The 18181-nt window shown below is 38.3% G+C and overlaps 1 protein-coding gene and 1 pseudogene across 1 annotated transcript in view; one reads left to right on the top strand and one right to left on the bottom strand.

Moving 5' to 3' along the window:
- Positions 1-18181, bottom strand: part of SSPN (sarcospan) — a 250290-nt gene that overhangs the window by 73796 nt on the left and 158313 nt on the right. The window lies entirely within an intron of this gene.
- On the top strand, positions 12214-12340 carry LOC112830251 (U2 spliceosomal RNA; annotated as a pseudogene).

Consider the following 18181-nt stretch of genomic DNA (forward strand, 5'->3'; position numbering starts at 1 on the left):
GGAATGACTGGCTCAGCCCCATGACTTTGCTAATTGGCGACACTAAATGCTATATAATCCTGCCATCTTTTTTCTTTGGGGAATTAATCAGATAATGATTTGTAGAGTTTCCCTTCACAACACAATTTGCAATGAAACCATGTAATGGGTGTATCCAGGTGTCCATCTGAGACTCTCAGACTCAGAGACATAACTGCTGAACTGGATCAAAACAAGAATCCTGATTCATTATGACTCACACGTAAAGTCCAAGCTACTTGGTAAGGTACACCCTCACCAACATTAAAAACAAACAAACAAACAAACAAAACGCTGGTGACACAGATGAAGGCTTCTTGTCTATATCATCAATTATTCAACAAGCTGAATTAAATTCAAGCGACCCAGAGTCAGCCAACCTAATAATTAAGTCTCTGCAGGTGGCTGGGCCAATCTGGGGAATGACTATAGCTGGTCCGTGACAGGTCTGTGCTTTTAATGGATTATTGTCCCTGAATTCTTCCCTGGAATGGTGCCTATGAATTCAGGGTCCACCTTGGACAGTGTTTTTTTCTGACACTTAGCCATACCTAGTAGGAGTTGAAGCTCAGATGCCCGCCTTAGGTGCCAGTCCCACTTGCACAAAGGGTAAGAGAAAGTGGTTAGAGCACTGACCCATCCCCACGGGTGACTCCTGGCTCTTTTCCTAGGAGGGTAGATCAGTTACATCCTTTGCATTAACAGATGAGCCTGATGTATTATTATGTATATAATGTATTAAAATAAAACAAAATAAATCCACTAAAGCTGTAGCGTAACTGTTAAGTTTATTTAACTGCATATATAAATATATAAACACACACCTCAACTGATCCCAAACTGGGAGGCAGGGGGTTGTTTCTAGAACCAGGGACTAGGAACTCCTTTCAGTACCTATTTGCATGAGGTTGAGTTTCAGGAAGGCTTTTGGTTTTTCCCTAAAGCATGATGATGGCCTTTGGTAAGGAGTCCCTGAGACAGACAGCAAGCTGGGAGGGATAAAGACAGTGGAGCGATAGCATGTCACTCGGTTCCTGTAAGAGCCTTGAGAGTACTTTTGAGCCCTGAAGAAAAGAGGGATTCCACCTACTTCTACTCATACTGCTCTGACGCTCTGGGGGTCAGCAGACTTGGAACCTTGGAGTTGTGCTCTGAGCATGGACCCTAGTGACGCCCATGACAGATCCTGCCAGCAATGGTATGAGTGAGGTTCCTTCAAAGGGTGTTGAGAATAAAGGACACTAAGGAGAGGGAGGGGGAGCAAGAAAAAGAATAGGGCAAAACCCACATGCAACTGTATCCAATAGCCTGACTCCAGCTCCTGTGAAAGAACTTTGGGGACTCACAGAAATCCCTGGGTCAGGGAGACTTTACGAAGATCTGGAGGGCCAGAAACAGGAGCCTAATTGTCAATGCTAATGTATCCATCACACCAAAGTCCTCCTCTGTTTTAATGCATCAATCCTTTATTGCTTGGTATTTAGGTAGTTTCCAGTTTTGCATTATTAAAAATAACACTGTGATGAACATCCTTAAATAGAAATATTTTAGTAATTTTTATTCATTAAAGCAGTTTTAGATTCATGGCAGAACTGAGAGGAGGTACAGAAAGTTTCCATCCACCTATTCCCACACATGCATAGCCATCCCCATTATCAACAGCCCCCACCAAAGTGGTACGTTTGTTACAATCAATGGACCTACAGTGATACATCATTATCACCCAAAGTCCATAGTTGGCCTTAGGGTTCACTCTTGGTGTGGTACATTCTACAGATTTGGACACATTTTTTAACAGCATGAATCTACCTTTATAGCAACATCCATAGTAGTTTCACTGCCTTAAAAAACTTCTGTGCTCTGCATATTCATCTCTTCTCTATCCCTACCCCTGGCAACCACTAATCTTTTTACTATTTCCATAGTTTTGCCTGTAGTAGTCAGGTTTCTCCAGAAATTGAACCAGTAGAATATAGATATAGATAGATATAGATATAGAGAATGATTTATTATGAGGAATTCACTCACATGATTATGGAGGCTGAGAAGTCCCATGATTTGCCATCTGCCAGCTGGAGACCCAAGAAAGCTGGTGGTGTAATTCAGTCTGAGTCCAAAGGCCTGAGAACCAGGAGGACTGATAGTGTACATCCCAGTCCAAGGGCCAGATTATATGAGATGAGGCATCCCAGTTCAATAGGCAGAAGCAAAAAGGGGAGAATTTTTCCTTCCTGTAACTTTCGTTCTATTCAGACCCCGGCTGGATCGGATAAACCTTATGCACAATCCACTTTACTGACTCTGCCAAATCAAATGTTCATCCCATTCAAAAGCATCTTCACAGACCCACCCAGAAATAATGTTTAATATGGGTATCCTGTGGCCAGTCAAGTTGACACATAATCAATTATCACATGCTGTTTTCAAAATGTCACATAACAGGGTGCCTGGGTGGCTCAGTCATCAAGCGTCTGCCTTCGGCTCAGGTCATGATTCCAGGGTCCTGGGATTGAGCCCTGCATCAAGGCTTCCTGCTCCACGGGAAGACTGCTTCTCCCTCTCTCACTCCCCCTGCTTGTGTTCCCTCTCTCGCTGTGTCTCTCTCTGTCAAATAAATAAATAAAAACCTTTAAAAAAATGTTATTAAAAAAATGTCACATACTTGGAATCATACAACAAGTAGCTTTTCAGATTGACTTCTTTCACTTAGTAATATGCATTTAAGTTTCCACAATGTCTTTTTATGGCTTGATGCCTCATTTCTTTTTAGTGCTGAATAATATTCCATTGTCTGGGTGTACCACAGTCTATCCATTCACCTACTGAAGGACATCTTGGTTGCTTCCAAGTTTGGGCAATTATGAACAAAATTTCTATAAACATCTACATGCAGGTCTTTGTGCGGATATGAGCCCTCAACTTCTTGTGTAGATAACCAAGGAGTGCAATTTCTGGATAGTATATTAAGAATATATTTAGTTTAATATATTATATAAGAATATAATTAAATATATTAAGAATATATTTCTGGGTGGCTCAGTTGGTTAAGCATCTGCCTTCAGCTCAGGTCATGATCCCAGAGTCCTGGGATCAAGTCCCACATCAGGCTCCCTGCTCAGTGGAGAGTCTTCTTCTCCCTCCCCCTTCTCCTTCTCTCTCTCTCTCTCTGTGTCTCTCTCGTGCTCACTCTCTCTCAAATAAATAGTCTTTAAAAAAAAAAAGAATATGTTTCATTTTGTAAGAAATAGACAAGCTGCCTTCCAAAGTGGCTGTACCATTTAACAGTCCCACTAGTAATGAATGAGAGTTCTTGTGGCTCCAAATCCTTATCAACATTTGGTGTTGTCAATGTTTGGGATTTTGGTCATTCTAATAGATGTGTAGTGGTATCTCATTGTTTTAATTTGTAATTCCCTGATGACATGGGTTGTGGAGAATATTTTCATATGCTTATTTGACTACTGTATATCTTTTTTGCTGAGGTATCTGTTCACATTTTGTTCCATTTTTTAATCTAGTCATTTGTTTACTTGTTGAATTTTAAAAGTTCTTCATATATTTTTGAATAACTACTCTTTATCAAATAGGTTTTTTGCAAACACTTTCTCCCAGTTTATGGTCTGTGTTTTCATTCTTTTTACAATGCCTTTCACAGAACATATTTTAAAAAATTTTAATGAATTCCAGTTTATCATTTTTTTCTTTCATGGATTATGCCTTTGGTGTTATATTGCAGAAAAAATCCAAATCCAAATTATCTAGATTTTCTAGTATATTATATTCTAGGAGTTTTACATTTAAGTCTGTGATCCATTCTGAGTTGATTTTTTTGAGAGTTCTAAGGACTATCTCTAGATTCATTTTTTGCATGTGAATTTTTGCACGTGAATGGTGAATGCACCATTTGTTGAAAAGACCATCTTTTCTCCATTTCATTGCCTTTGCTCATTTGTCAAAGATCAGTTGACTATATGCATGTGGATCTGTTTTCTAGGCTACTTATTCTGTTCCATTGATCCATTTTTCTATTATTTTGCAATTACCACACTGTCTTGATTACTGTAGCTTTATAGTAAGTCTTGAAGTTGAGTAGTATCATTCCTCAAACTTTGCTATTGTGTTGGCTATCCTGGGTCTTTTGCCTCTCCATATACACTTTAGAGTAAGTTTGTCAATATCCACAGAATAACTTGCTGGTATTTGATTGGTATTGCATTTAATCCATTGATCAAGTTGGGATGAACTGACATTTTAACAACATTAAGTCTTCCTATCCATGAACATGAAATCTCTCTTCATTTTTTGGTTCTTCTTTGATATCTTTCATCAGAGTTTTATGGTTTTGCTCCTATAGGCTTGTACATGTTTTGTTAGATTTATACCTAAGTATTTAATTTTGGGGGGTTGCTAAAATAAATGGTATTGGCTTTTTTTCTTCAAGTTTTTATTTAAATTCCAGTTAGTTAACATACATTGTAATATTAGTTTCAGGAGTGGGATTTAGTGATTCATCATTCACATACAACACCCAGCGCTCATCACAAGTGCCCTCCTTAATACCAATCACCCATCTAACCCATTCCACCTCTCATCTCCCCTCCAGTAACCTTCAGTGTGTTCTCTATAGGTAAGAATCCATTTTCTGGTTTACCTCTCTTTTTTTCCCTCCTGTGTTCATCTGTTTTGTTTCTTAAATTCCACGTGTGTGTGGAATCATATGGTATTTGCCTTTCTCTGTCTGACTTATTTCACTCAGCATACTGCTCTCTAGCTCTACCCATGTTCTTGCAAATGGCAAGAGTTCATTCTTTTTAATGGTTGAGTAATATTCCAGTGTATATGACTAGACATTTCACCAAAGAAGCATAGAAATGGCAACAGACTCATGAAAAGATGTTCAACTTCACTCATCGTCATAGAAATACAAATCAAAACTACAATGAGATACCATCTCACACCTGTCAGAATGGCTAAAATGAACAACACAGGAAATAACAGATAATGGTGAAGAGGCAGAGAGGGAAATGCTTTTACCTGTTGGTGGGAATGCAAACTGGCACAACCACTCTGGAAAACAGTATGGAGTTTCCTCAAAAAGTTAAAAATAGAATTATGCTACAATCCAGCAATTGTACTACTAGGTATTTATCCAAAGGATACAAAAATACTGACTCGAAGGGATACGTGCACTCCCATGTTTATAGCAGCACTATCAACAATAGCCAAATTATGGAAAGAGCCCAAAAGTCCATCGACTGATGAATGGATAAAGAAGATGTGGTATATATGCACAATGATATTGTGTTTTTAATTTCAAATTCCATTTGTTTATTGCAAGTGTATAGGAAAGCAATCAACCTTTCTATATTTCCTTGTATCCTGCAACCTTGCTGTAATTGTTTCTTAGTTCTAGGAAGTTCCTTTTTTTTTTATTTCTCTTTCTTTCTTTCCTCTTCTTTTCTTTCTTTTCTCTCTTTCTTTCTTTCTTTCAATTCATTTTGGATTTTCTATGTAGACAATAATGTAATCTCTGAACAAAGACAGTTTTATTTCTCTTTCCCAATCTGCATATATTTTGTTTCCTTTTCTTCTCTTATTGCATTAGCTAGGACTTCCAGGGCAATGTTGAAAAGAAGTAGTGAGAGTGGATATTTTTGTCTTGTTTCTGATCTTAAGGGGAAGCTTTAAGTTTCTTACCATTAAGTAGGATGTTAGCTGTAGGTTTTTTGTGGATATTTTTTATCAAGTTGAGGAAGTCCCCTCTATTCCTAGTTTACTAAGAGTTTTATTATGAATAGGTGTTGGATTTTGTCAGATGCTTTTTCTGTCTATTGATATGATGACGTGAGTTTTCTTTTTTCAGCCTATTGATATAAAGGATCACATTAATTGATTTTCAAATGTTGAAAATCACCTTTGTATATCTGGATAAATCCTATTTTCTCATGATGTATAATTCTTTTATTTTTATACTTCGTTGGATTTAGTATGCTAATGTTTTCTGAAAGACTTTTGCTCTGTGTTTATGAGAGATACTGGTTTGTAGTTTTCTTTTCTTAATAATGTTTCCATCTGCTTTGGTAGTAGAGTAATGTTGACCACATAGAAAGAGTTAGGAAGTACTCCTGCTTTTATCTTCTTAAAATTTTTGGTAAATTTACAGGTGAATTCATCTGGACCTGGCACTTTCTGTTTTGAAAGATTTTTAATTATTGATTCAATTTCTTTGATAGGTATAGTCCTATTCAGATTTTCCATTTCTGCTTGTGTGCATTTTGGCAGGTTGTGCCATTTAAGGAATTGGTCCATTTTATTTAGGTTATCAAATTTGTGGTTATGGAGTTGTTTATATCATTCCTTTATTATCCTTTTAATGTCCATAGGATCTGTGGTGACATCCCTTTCTGATATTAGTAATTTGTGTCCTCCCTCTTTTTTCTTAGTTAGCCTGTCTAGAGGGTGTATTGACTTTATTGATCTTTTCTAAGAACCAGGTTTTGGTTTCATTGTTTTCCTCTATTGATTTCCTCTTTTCAATTTAATTGATTTTTGCAGATCAGTTGAAAGTGCACATTTGAAGAAGATGAATCCCATAAGATTTTGAGTCTTAATTCCACAGTTTCAGATTGTCAGGGGGAGATCGAAAGAACATAGTGGGTGCAGATCAGGGCTTGGCGTTGGCATGATGAACACAGCAAAATGCCAAATGGATAGAGGTGCCTAGAATGGTGGGGGCAATGTTATAATAGCTGACCGTGGAGCCCAAGTTGAATGAAGCATCAAGAGGAGTTAGAAGGGCTCTCATGTACTGGTGTGGTAGAAAGAATGATAAGTAACTGAAGCTAGTATAAGGGTAGAAGAGGACTTTTAGTTCTTATGAGTGAATATAAGAGACAATAGATGAGGAAGTTGCAATAAAAAGATGAAAGGGCCAATTTGAGATCTTGGCTGGGAAATGTGCAGAGAGCCAGGATAGAGCTATGTGGGTGGGAACCTGGTATGGACTGGAAATGAAGGCTAGTAAAGCCATATACAGCAAGTGGACATGAGGTCCGTGAGTTGTCATCATCGTTGTCATTAATAAGCTTTTAGAAAGGCTGGAATAATCAGATTTGAATTTCAGAGGTTGCACAGAGCCGGGTGATAGATGCCATATCTGGCCACTAGAAATTTATCATTTGAAACCCCTGGAAAGAAATGAAAACCAATTTCCCCATTCCTGGAGAAAATACTTCACTTGCTTTTTCCAAATTGAGAGGAACCAGGAGAATGTTTTGGTGGTGACAAGTATTGTCTAAAATGCTAAAATAAATTGAAATCTACTTTGGTGGACTGAAGGTCAGAATACATTTTTAAGAAACAGACATTGAAAGGCTTCTTCTTTCACTTTCTGCCACAGTGTCTGCTAGGCAAGGAAAATGACTCATTAATAAATTTAGCACCAGAGGCCTGACTCATTCAGAAACCTCTTAATAACCACCTCACCCAATCTTACTATACTTTAGCTAATGATATTCTCCAGCTTAGGCTGTCAGAATTATGCCTCACACATGGGTAATGGGGTTTATAGTTTGTACTAGAAGTAGGCCAGTAGTATTAATTCCCATTTTAGTGATGGAGAAGCTGAGCTAAGTGAATCACCTTAGGCTAGACATTGAACAGCGGGTAAAACTGTACTTCTTCTTACCATAAAAATCAGCAAAGTGTCCATAGCAAAACATTTAGTCTTAGAGCAGCCACTCCAGATGGTGATTTGAGGTCTAAACCTAGTGACCATGCAGAAATGACTTCTATCGAACTTTAAAAAGTGATAGCATACCTACTAATGAATAATTTCAGGGTGGGAATAATTTCTTATCCAACTTTATATTTTCTGTACCTATACAGAGATCGGTAACAAGTATTCAAAAACATCTTTGTTAAATGAATGAATGAATGAATGAATGAAACATCTTAAATATCAATTTGTGTGATCACTGTCTTTCCTGAGAGGAATATAATAAAATGCATGCTTTGTAGCTATGGCAAATGTTGTAGTTCTCTGCAGTGAAGTGTAGTCAAGTGCAAGTATCAAGGTTAAAAAGATCTATTGCATTACAGAATTTTGAGTCTCCTTGGTCTCACTTTCTTGATTAGGGTTTGAGGCTAATATCCACGTAGTTCTGGGGGCAGAGGTAGGGAAGGAGCACAGGATAATTCCAAACAGACCAGCTTTCTGGGCTTAGGGTCCCCAAAACCTTAAATTTTTATGTTTATCATCAGAATCTTGGAAACTTCAGTTGCATCCACTATAGTGCTAGTAAGATAGAGAATGTAGGTGAATCTCAGAAAAGTCAAATGCAATCAATAAATATTTACAGACACATCTACATCTACAATAAATATTTACTGACATCTATGTCTATAATAAATATTTACCGACACATTTAGGGGTTACAAAATGTAAGATATAGGTTTTCTTTCAAAGTGTTTGCAATATACCTTGGGAAAAAAGATATAAGAAGTATGAAAGGGTGACAATAAAAAGTACAAATAGCAGTTCAAGATAATAAACACTTGTCATAGGGCAATTTATAACTTTGCAGCATTTATCTCTCCTCTTCTTGATTCTTACCAGAAGTCCAACTTTATTCAAGTATCCATTCCTCCCAGAGGATAGAGAAGAAGATGGCTCTCTCCTAGACCAGGTGATAGTCCTAATTAGTTAAGGACCATTAACATGCGACATTCCCTGTACTACTGTTATTGGTTCAGCCATAGGCATGTGACCAATGCTGGTTCAAGCCAACTGAGAGAAACAGACAGCCACTGCTCAGCGAGAGGGTTTCCACTCTATGCTGCTAGATATAAACAAAGAAGAGTGTGACCCTAGCTGCTTTTGAAAGTCATCTTATGACCATGAAGAAACTAGATATGGGATGGCAGCGTGGAGAAAACTTGGGTCTCCAATGGTGTATTTAGTCCCTGAATCAACCTTGGAGCCTGTCCTAACTCAGAGCTTCCTGCTACATGAGATAATAAATTTCTTTATTGCTTAAGTTGGCTTGGTGGGGGATTTGTTTCCAAAAGAATCTCAAGGAGACAATGACCAATTGCCAAATGCGTGGGCAGATAATAATGACTGTGAGAGTCCAGAATGGGCAGAGTTCACATCAGGCTAGAGTGGTCAGGACAGCATTCAGAGAAACAGAGGCTTTAAAAATGAATAGAATTTGTATGGAAGGAGAGGCAGGAGAAAGGCATTCCCAGCAAAAACCAGAAGATGAAAGGAATTTGAGGAACAATAAAGGAATAGAGTGCAAAGTGAGGAAGGAAAGGTCAGATCATATTTTAGAAGACCTTGAAGAACAAGTTCAAGTACCTGGGACTCTGCTATATAGGCACTAAGGCTTCAATAAAGAGTTTTGAACAAGCAAATTATCTGTTCCTGCCTGAGCATTTGAAGTCAGGTCCATCCAGCACACATCATACTCCTGCTGGTCCATAACTACAAGTTTCCAACATTATTGGGTATTTTAAGCAAATGGCCCATACCACTGCTCTTTCCCCCTGACCTGCTTCCACTTTGATCTCATCTCTCTGGCTCCACAGTCATAGCTCTAGGATCCTGACTTGGATCCCTTGTCTTTGGCTTGTGCAGATTAGTCTCTCATCCTGCTCACTGCACCATCTAGTCTTTGTTTCTTTTCTCATGAACTATGCGGTAACATGCCTGTCTGCAGTGGAACCCCTCTGTGCTCTTGTTGGATGCTTTACTTCCTCATAGGCCAATCTCCCTGCCAGGTACTCAGGAGACAAGAGTAAGGGGAAATATTATTTATTATTTATTTATTTATTTATTAGTTTTAAAGATTTTATTTATTTATTTGAGAGAGAGAGAGAGAATGAGAGAGAGAACATGAGAGGGGGGAGGGTCAGAGGGAGAAGCAGACCCCCTGCTGAGCAGGGAGCCCGATGTGGGACTCGATCCCGGGACTCCAGGATCATGACCTGAGCCGAAGGCAGTCACTTAACCAACTGAGCCACCCAGGCACCTCAAGGGGAAATATTTAGATAGAAAGGGCAATGCAGAAGTGAGTCAAATGTGGTCATGCTCATGGTTTGAACCAAGTGTGTTAAGGGAAGTCATGTAAGGAGTTAATATATATGCTATGCAAAGAGTGCTTAGAATTTGATAAGAAAAATACAAACAACCCAATAGAAAAATGAGTAAATGGCAACAACATGAAAAAGTCCTCAAATTCCTTAAAATTATGGGAATGCAAATTAAAGAAACAATGAAATATCACTTTACTAATACCTGTTACTCTGGCAAAAGAAAGAACTGTACTACCTATTGCTGGTGGAACTGTAAAGAAAAATGTACTTTCATAGATTACTGCAGGAAATATGAAGATTTACAGTCTTATTGGTGAGAGCTAAATGACAACATCTCTTAAAATTAAAAATACATCTAGCCTTCAATCCAGCAATCCACTTCAATCCACTCCTGTTTTACTCTCATAGACATAAAAGTGGCAATAAAAAGACCTGGGAAAGCCAGAAAAAGAGAATACTCATCAAAGAAAGAGGGGCTGGATAAATTATAGAATATTGTGTAGCCATTATAGTCGATTAGTGTTCTGCTTGTTGACATGGAAGGATTTACATGGGGAATAATAATGGTTCAGATTTATCTACTGCTTACTACATGCTAGGTACAGTTCTAAGTGCCTCACATGTATTAACTTACTGATCCTCATAATAGTCCTGTGAACTAGGTATTATTATAGAAAAATGAAGTAACTTGTCCAAGGATGCAATTAGTAAGCAACAAAGCTGGGATTTGAACCCATGAGGGTGTGGAACAGTCTCTCTCTAAAGATCATTCTACAGTGTCACTTGCTTCTGAAAAACCACTCTTGAGGTGATGTGTATGTAAGAAAACTTTGTAGTGAAGAAGACAGTAGTTTTGGCTGGCAGTAACCTTATTGTTTGAATCTTGGCTCCAATGTACCCTATGACACTTCAGGAAAGTCAATCGCTGTGTCTAACCTCAGTTTCCTCAACTGTAAAGTAAGTATAAAAATTCAATGTACAGAGTTGTTTTAAGGACTAGAAATAAGGTGTATAAATGCTAGTCCATATAGGTACATAATACAAAAATAGCTATTCTTTTTACTAATTCTTGCCATTGGTAGTTTTAGCTTACCACACCAATATTTGGGGCCATTTGTGATTGGGATAGGTTCTTTTTGTTAACCCTTCACCCCTGCTTCCTGTCAACTGCCACCAGGAAGAATAAATGGGTCTAGGAAATAAGGGGGGGAGATAGGTGTGGTAATTCTTTTTTTTTAATTTATTATTTATTTATTTTAAAATTTAAATTCAATTAATTAACATATAATGTATTTGTTTCAGGGGTACAGGTCTGTGATTCATCAGTCTTTTATGATACCCAGGGCTCATTACCACACATAGCCTCCTCAATGTCCATCACCCAGTTTCCCCATCCCCCACTCCCCACCCGTCCAGCAACCCTGGTTGTTTCCTAAGATTAAGAGTCTCTTATGGTTTGTCTCCCTCTCTGTTTTCATCTTGTTTCATTTTTTCCTCTCTTTGCCTATGATCCTCTGCCTTGTTCTCAAATTCCACATATCAGTGAGATCATAGGATAATTGTCTTTCTCTGATTGACTTATTTCACTTAGCATAATACCCTCTAGTTCCATCCATGTCGTTGCAAATGACAAGATTTCAATTTTTGATGGCTGCATAATATTCCATTGTATATATATAAGGAGTGGTAATTCTTATCATCACTCCCAGTGACCCATTTGGGAAATTTAATCTTCTTGTTCCTATAACTCTGGGTTCTGTGAGTCTAGAAATCCTAGTCTTGGAAGATGTGCTCCAGCACAAAGAAGAAGTAAACCAAGAAAGAACAAAACATATTATCTAGAAAAGAGTGGGTTCAACTGAGGAGAAGGGTGGAGAGAAGAGTTAGGATAATCACTACAAAACCTAAATTGAGAGCAACTTGTACAGTTTGGAACAGCAGGATGGGGGGCTTAGGACACAGGTATCCAAATCCTATAGGGTGGATATTATGGATGGTTATGTGATGGAACATCCAGAAAAAAATAAAAATATGCATATGGAAATTATGAAAGTGAAAATATATATGGCTAAGAGTAGTATATATAGACATATATACATCGCTTCTCGGCCTTTTGGCTAAGATCAAGTGTAGACATATATACAGTTGACCCTTGAACAGTGCAGGGGGTAGGAGCACCAACACCCTGTATAGTCAAAAATGCACAAACTTTTGACTTCCCTAAAACTTAACTACTAATAGCTTACGGTTGACCAGATGCCTCAATGATGAACATAAATCGTTGGTTAACATATTTTTTGTATGGTATATGTATTATAACTGTATTCTTACAATAAAGTAATATATGTGTGTGTATACATATACACATATGTATGTGCTTCCCTTCCCTGTAACTCTGGTCCCCAAATATCAGTACAGTGAGTTAAATCTACCAATGGCATATGTCTACCATATATGCATGTGTATACATATAAAATATATGCACACATATATACATATACATATATATGTCATATATATACGTCGCTGTATACGTTGGAGGGTGGCCTCCTAGCTAAGGTGTTTAGGGAAGGCCTCAACAAAAATATAGATGAAAGGAAGGAGCAAATCATGGAGTTAAGAAGGTGGGGTGAAATAGAACATTCAAGGCAAAAGCAACAACAAACACAAAGGAACGGAAAGAGCATGGGCACATAGAAGGTCAGAAGGAAATAGAAGGAGTTGAGTATTCAAGGAGTGAGAAGGTATATGAAAACTATAGCTAGGAGAGAGGCAAACCAATAACTAGAGAAATGAAGAGGTAGTGCTGAGCCATGCTGTGCGCCCATTTGAAGTTTGTGGTTATAAATTTAAAGTGAGACTACTCAGTATAGTTCCGTGATTTTTTTCCAGCATTGTTAAGATGGAAGGAGCTGGCTCAATATAGGATGTAATCAGAACCAGCAGTTAACCAAGTAAATATGTTGGAGGGGAAAAAAAGAGCAAGATATTTGAGATGCGTGTGAGTTTTCCTAATGATGCAATTTAAGCTGACTAAGCAGGGAAGTAGGGACATGAGGGAGGATAATGAATAATGAAAAATTTCTAGGTTCAATAGATTGAAAAAGATTGAAAAAGATCTGGCCCTGTAGGAGGGAATGCAGTTTAGCTGCGTGTCAAGAAGCTGTCTCCCTGTGTAGAAATGTATGAATCTGAGGATGAGAAGCCCAGACAGGCATATAGGTGGTTTTAGGGAGAACACTCCTTGGCTGGTGGTGAGGATGCTTTCCTGACCCAGATCTCCACACAGCTTAGAAGCCTACTCCAGCCAGGAGGGCATCTGCAGGGAGTCTCATTTAGCTAAAAGTGGAGCATCTGACAAACTCTTGTCTTATTTTGCTGACAGAATTATCAATCACTAATGGAAGAAGAGACGGGGGAGCTTCTAGTTTAATAAGAAAGAATGTCTTGGTGAAAGAAATTGATGGGAATTTTGAGAGAAAATGGTCTGATTCCCTTAACTGCTCTAAATGAACCTAATTCTCCTCATTCATGAGATCACCAAATCCACTACTGGTAAATGTTGTGGAATTGTGGGGGGAAAAAAAACAAGTTACCTTCTTCCTCTGCAAAATAGCCTAAGGACTACTGGAGAAAAGTATAATCGGTTGGAAAATAAATAGTTGCTGACCTTACCCAATGGATGAAGATTTGTCAATCAGAAAAGAATAATAAATAATAATTTTTTTTATTTTTATTATTTCCTAGACCCATTTATTCTTCCTTTTGGAGGCACAACACATCATAATGGTCATTGATTTATGGCAGCTATTCTTAACTAGGATTCTCCAGGATAATTAATCCCTACTGCCCTAGTATATCCATTATATATCATGGGATAACTTTCTTCCTAAGAGTCTAAAATAGTATTAGCTATGGACTATCCTTGAGAAAATTGAAAAAATAGTCAATTTTTGGTGTGGTTTAAATCTCTCATGGAATTCTGATTGAGAAAGACTGAAGTATATCATATACCCTAGAGGATGACTTCTATACAAGATAGTATCTCCATGCAGACACTATACTTTCAAAAGACCATTTTGTCACTCTGTCAGGCTAGCAGCTTCTTGGTAGCACAGTATGTGATAAGACCAGTAGATATTATGGTCATATTCCCAATGCCACATCTTTTTTTTTCTTTCTTACTTTTTTTTTTTTTCGCTATCAAGAAGTGGTTCTCAAACATTCATGTACTTTAGAATCATCTGGAGGGCTTGTTAAAACACAGATTTCTGGGCCCTACCTCAGTCTCATCTCTAATAAGTTCCCAAGTAACAGTGATACTGATCTGGGACCACACTTTGAGATCTACTGCTATAAAGTGAGTTCCTTGGTTCAATGTATTGTTATACAAGATCCCAAGTCAATGGATCAAACACTCTATAAGCCTTTGGATAGCAGTGCAGGCTGAAGCCCTAGGAAAGACTAACTTCATACCCACAATATGTGCCACTGTCATTTCTAGGTTGAAGGGGTCCAATGTAGTCAACTTGCCATCAAGTAGTTAGTTGATCTCCTTGAGGGATGGTATCGTATCAGAGACTTAGCATTGGTTTCTATTGATGGCAGACTGGACATTAGGCAATGGGAGTATCTAGATCAGGCTTGGTGAGCCCATGAATAGCCTGCAACCACGCTACCATTGTATTCCATTCATACTCTCATTGTGTCAGCACTGAAGTGTCTGATGGCAGAGGTTGCTGAAGTCAACTAGCTAAGTCATTCTACTTAATATTTTAGTGCTTTGTTTGTGGTTGATGCCATTTAATATGTAGATAATATGTGATATGAAGATTTTTACAGTTTGTGTTCAACTCCCATATGTCCATCCATATTATCTTCTTGAATTTATTGAGACTTGATTCTCTGTTATACAATGACCTTCATTTGTCTCATGATAAAGGGTTAATTCATCAAGAAGATACAACAATTGTAAATACTTATGTATCCAACATTGGAGCACCTAAATATATAAAACAAATACTAATAGAACTGAAAGGAGAAATAAACAGCAGTACAATAGTTGGGGACTTTAATACCTCATTCTCAACAATGGATAGATCATCCAAACAGATAATCAGTAAGGAATCAGTGGATTTGAACAACACTAAAGACCAAATATACCTAACATATATACAGAACATTCCATCCAATAGAAGCAGAACCCACATTCTTCTCAAGCACACATAGAACATTTTCTAGGATACATCATATGTTAGGCCACAAAACAAGTCTCAGTTGTTTTCTTAAAATCTAATTTGATGTGTGTAAGTATAACTACCCCTGTTTTCTTTTGGTTATCATTAGCTTGAAATATCTTTTTCCATCCCTTCTTTTAGCCTTTGTGTGCTCTTAAAGCTAAAGTGTAAGCAGCATATTATTGGTTCTTGTTTTTTTTTAAAGATTTATTTATTGGGGCACCTAGATGGCTCAGTCGGTTAAGCATCTGCCTTCAGCTCAGGTCATGATCCCAGGGTCCTGGGACTAGCCCTGCACTGGGTTCCCTACTCAGAGGGAGTCTGATTCGCCCTCTGCCCCTCCCCCCACTTGTGCGCATGCTCTCTCTCTCTCTCAAATAAATAAATAAAATCTTTAAAAAAATAAATAAGGATTTATTTATTTATTTCAGGGTGGGGAGGGGCAGAGGGAGAGGGAGAGAGAAATTTAAACAGACTCTTTGTTAAGCGTAGAGCCAGACATGGGGCTTGATCTCACAACCCTGAGATCATGACCTAAGCTGAAACCAAGAGTCGGCTGCTTAACATACTGCACCACCCAGGCGCCCCAGATCTTTATTTTTAAATCCATTCAGTCATTATATGTCTTTTGATTATGGAATTTAATACATTTACATTTAAAGTAATTATTTATAGTTGCAGACTTACTATTACCATTTTATTGTTTTATGACTATTTTGTAGTTCTTTTGTTACTTTCTTCCCCTCTTGCTGTTTTCCTTTTTGATTTGATGATTTCTTGTGGTGGTATGCTTTGATTCTCTTAGCATAATCTTTTCTGTGTGTGTTACAGGTTTTTCCTTTGGATTACTATGAGGTTTAGATAAAAATCTTATAACATCTTATTTTAAGCTAACAACTTAACTTTGATAGCATACAGAAAGTCTACACTTTTACTTCTCCCCCTTCCTCATATCTTAGGTTACTGATGTTACAGTTTACATCTTTTTTATATTGTGTATCCACTAACAAATTATTATGGCTATAGCTATTTTTTTTAAAGACTTTATTTATTTATTTGAGAGAGAGAGAGAACGAGAGAGAGAGAGCACATGAGAGGGGGGAGGGTCAAGGGAGAAGCAGACTCCCTGTCGAGCAGGGAGCCCGATGCGGGACTCGATCCAGGGACTCCAGGATCATGACCTGAGCTGAAGGCAGTCGCTTAACCAACTGAGCCACCCAGGCGCCCTATAGCTATTTTTAATATGTTTGTTTTTTAACTTTTAAACTAGAATTGTAAGTAATTTACATATCACCATTACAATATTAGAGAATCTGACTTTGACTATATATTTACCTTTCCTGGTGAGTTGTACGCATTCATATGTTTTTGTGCTGTTAATTAGCATTAGCATCCTTTCAGCTTGAAGAACACTCTTTAGCATCTCTTCTAAGGCAGGTCTAGTGGTGATGAGCTCCCTCAGCATTTGTATGTTTGGGAAAAGTCTTTATCTTCCCTTCATTTTTTAAGGACAGCCTTGCTAGGTATAGTATTCTTGGTTGGCAGGATTTTTTTCTTTCAGTGTTTTGAATATATCATCCCACTCTCTTCTGGCCTGAAAACTTTCATTTTTTAAAAAATTTTATTTATTTATTTGAAAGAGAGGGAGAGAATGAGCAGGGGGGGAGGGGCAGAGGGAGAGAGAAGCAGACTCCCTGCTGAGCAGAGAGCTCAATGCAGGGCTCAATCCCAGGACCCAGAGATCACAACCTGAGCTGAAGGCAGATGCTTTACCAACTGAGCCACCCAGGCACCCCTGGCCTGAAAACTTTCTGCAAAGAAGTCCACTGATAATCTTACTGGGGCCCATTGGCTTTTTATTGCACTCAAAAAGAAATCAAAATTCCTCATCATTACTCTCAAAAAACTACATGATCAGGCCCTATTTACTTTTCCCACCTCGCTTTTTTCCAATCCCCCCTCCCCCACTTACTATCCTCCAGCTACTTTGACTTATTTTCTGTTTGAGGGGGAGAGTCCTTCCTCAGGGCCATTGCAGATGTCATTCCCTCTGCCTGGATCATTCAATCCTCATTCCTTCACATTGTGGATCCATCTTTCAGGACTTTATTCACATGATACGCTTTCAGAGTGCCCACTCTCACTACCTCCCCATCCAAAGTTAACTGCTCACCTCACTACATCCCCACCGTCAGTCCCTCAATCTTATTACCTTTTTGTCATAGTAAATGCTACTATATGAAATACTCTTATTTATTTAGTTGCTATCCTGTTTATATTTTGTCTCTCACCCTCCCATTCGTTAGTAAACTCCATCACTGGAAGGTTCTTGTCTCTCTCAGTCAGTGTTCTATCCTCAGCACTCCAATAAAATAGGCACTCAATTTATTATTTGTTGAATAAGTAAATGACTCAGTAGGAAACTTTACCTGATTCTTGAGTCCTGCTCTACCCAATTTTATTGATATGTAAAAAAGCAAGCCCAATGTTGTATTTATGGCCCAGCTGTAGGCCTAACAAGTCATCCTTCACTCATCACCTCCCAAGCACATACATTAGCCAGTTTCAACAACCCTTGGCAACCTAGAGAAGATCACAGCCTACTTATTGAACCCAGTCACTACAAACCACTGTGGGATCAAATTCACAACCGGTTCCCATCTCTTTGTCTCCTGGCCTCTTGCTCTATTCCACAGCTATGGTGAACTCTTGTTCTGAAGTTTCCTTGGGCCCCAGGGACAGAGGACCAGATACCCGCATCATCAGCTCCAGCTCCACTGTGAATTCCCCATGGTCTGTGCACTGATATTGAAGGCTACTCACCATCA

The sequence above is a fragment of the Callorhinus ursinus genome, unplaced genomic scaffold (genome assembly GCF_003265705.2).
Source record: "Callorhinus ursinus isolate GAN/ISIS: 27379988/994484 unplaced genomic scaffold, GSC_fseal_2.0 scaffold27, whole genome shotgun sequence".
Lineage (NCBI taxonomy): Eukaryota > Metazoa > Chordata > Mammalia > Carnivora > Otariidae > Callorhinus > Callorhinus ursinus.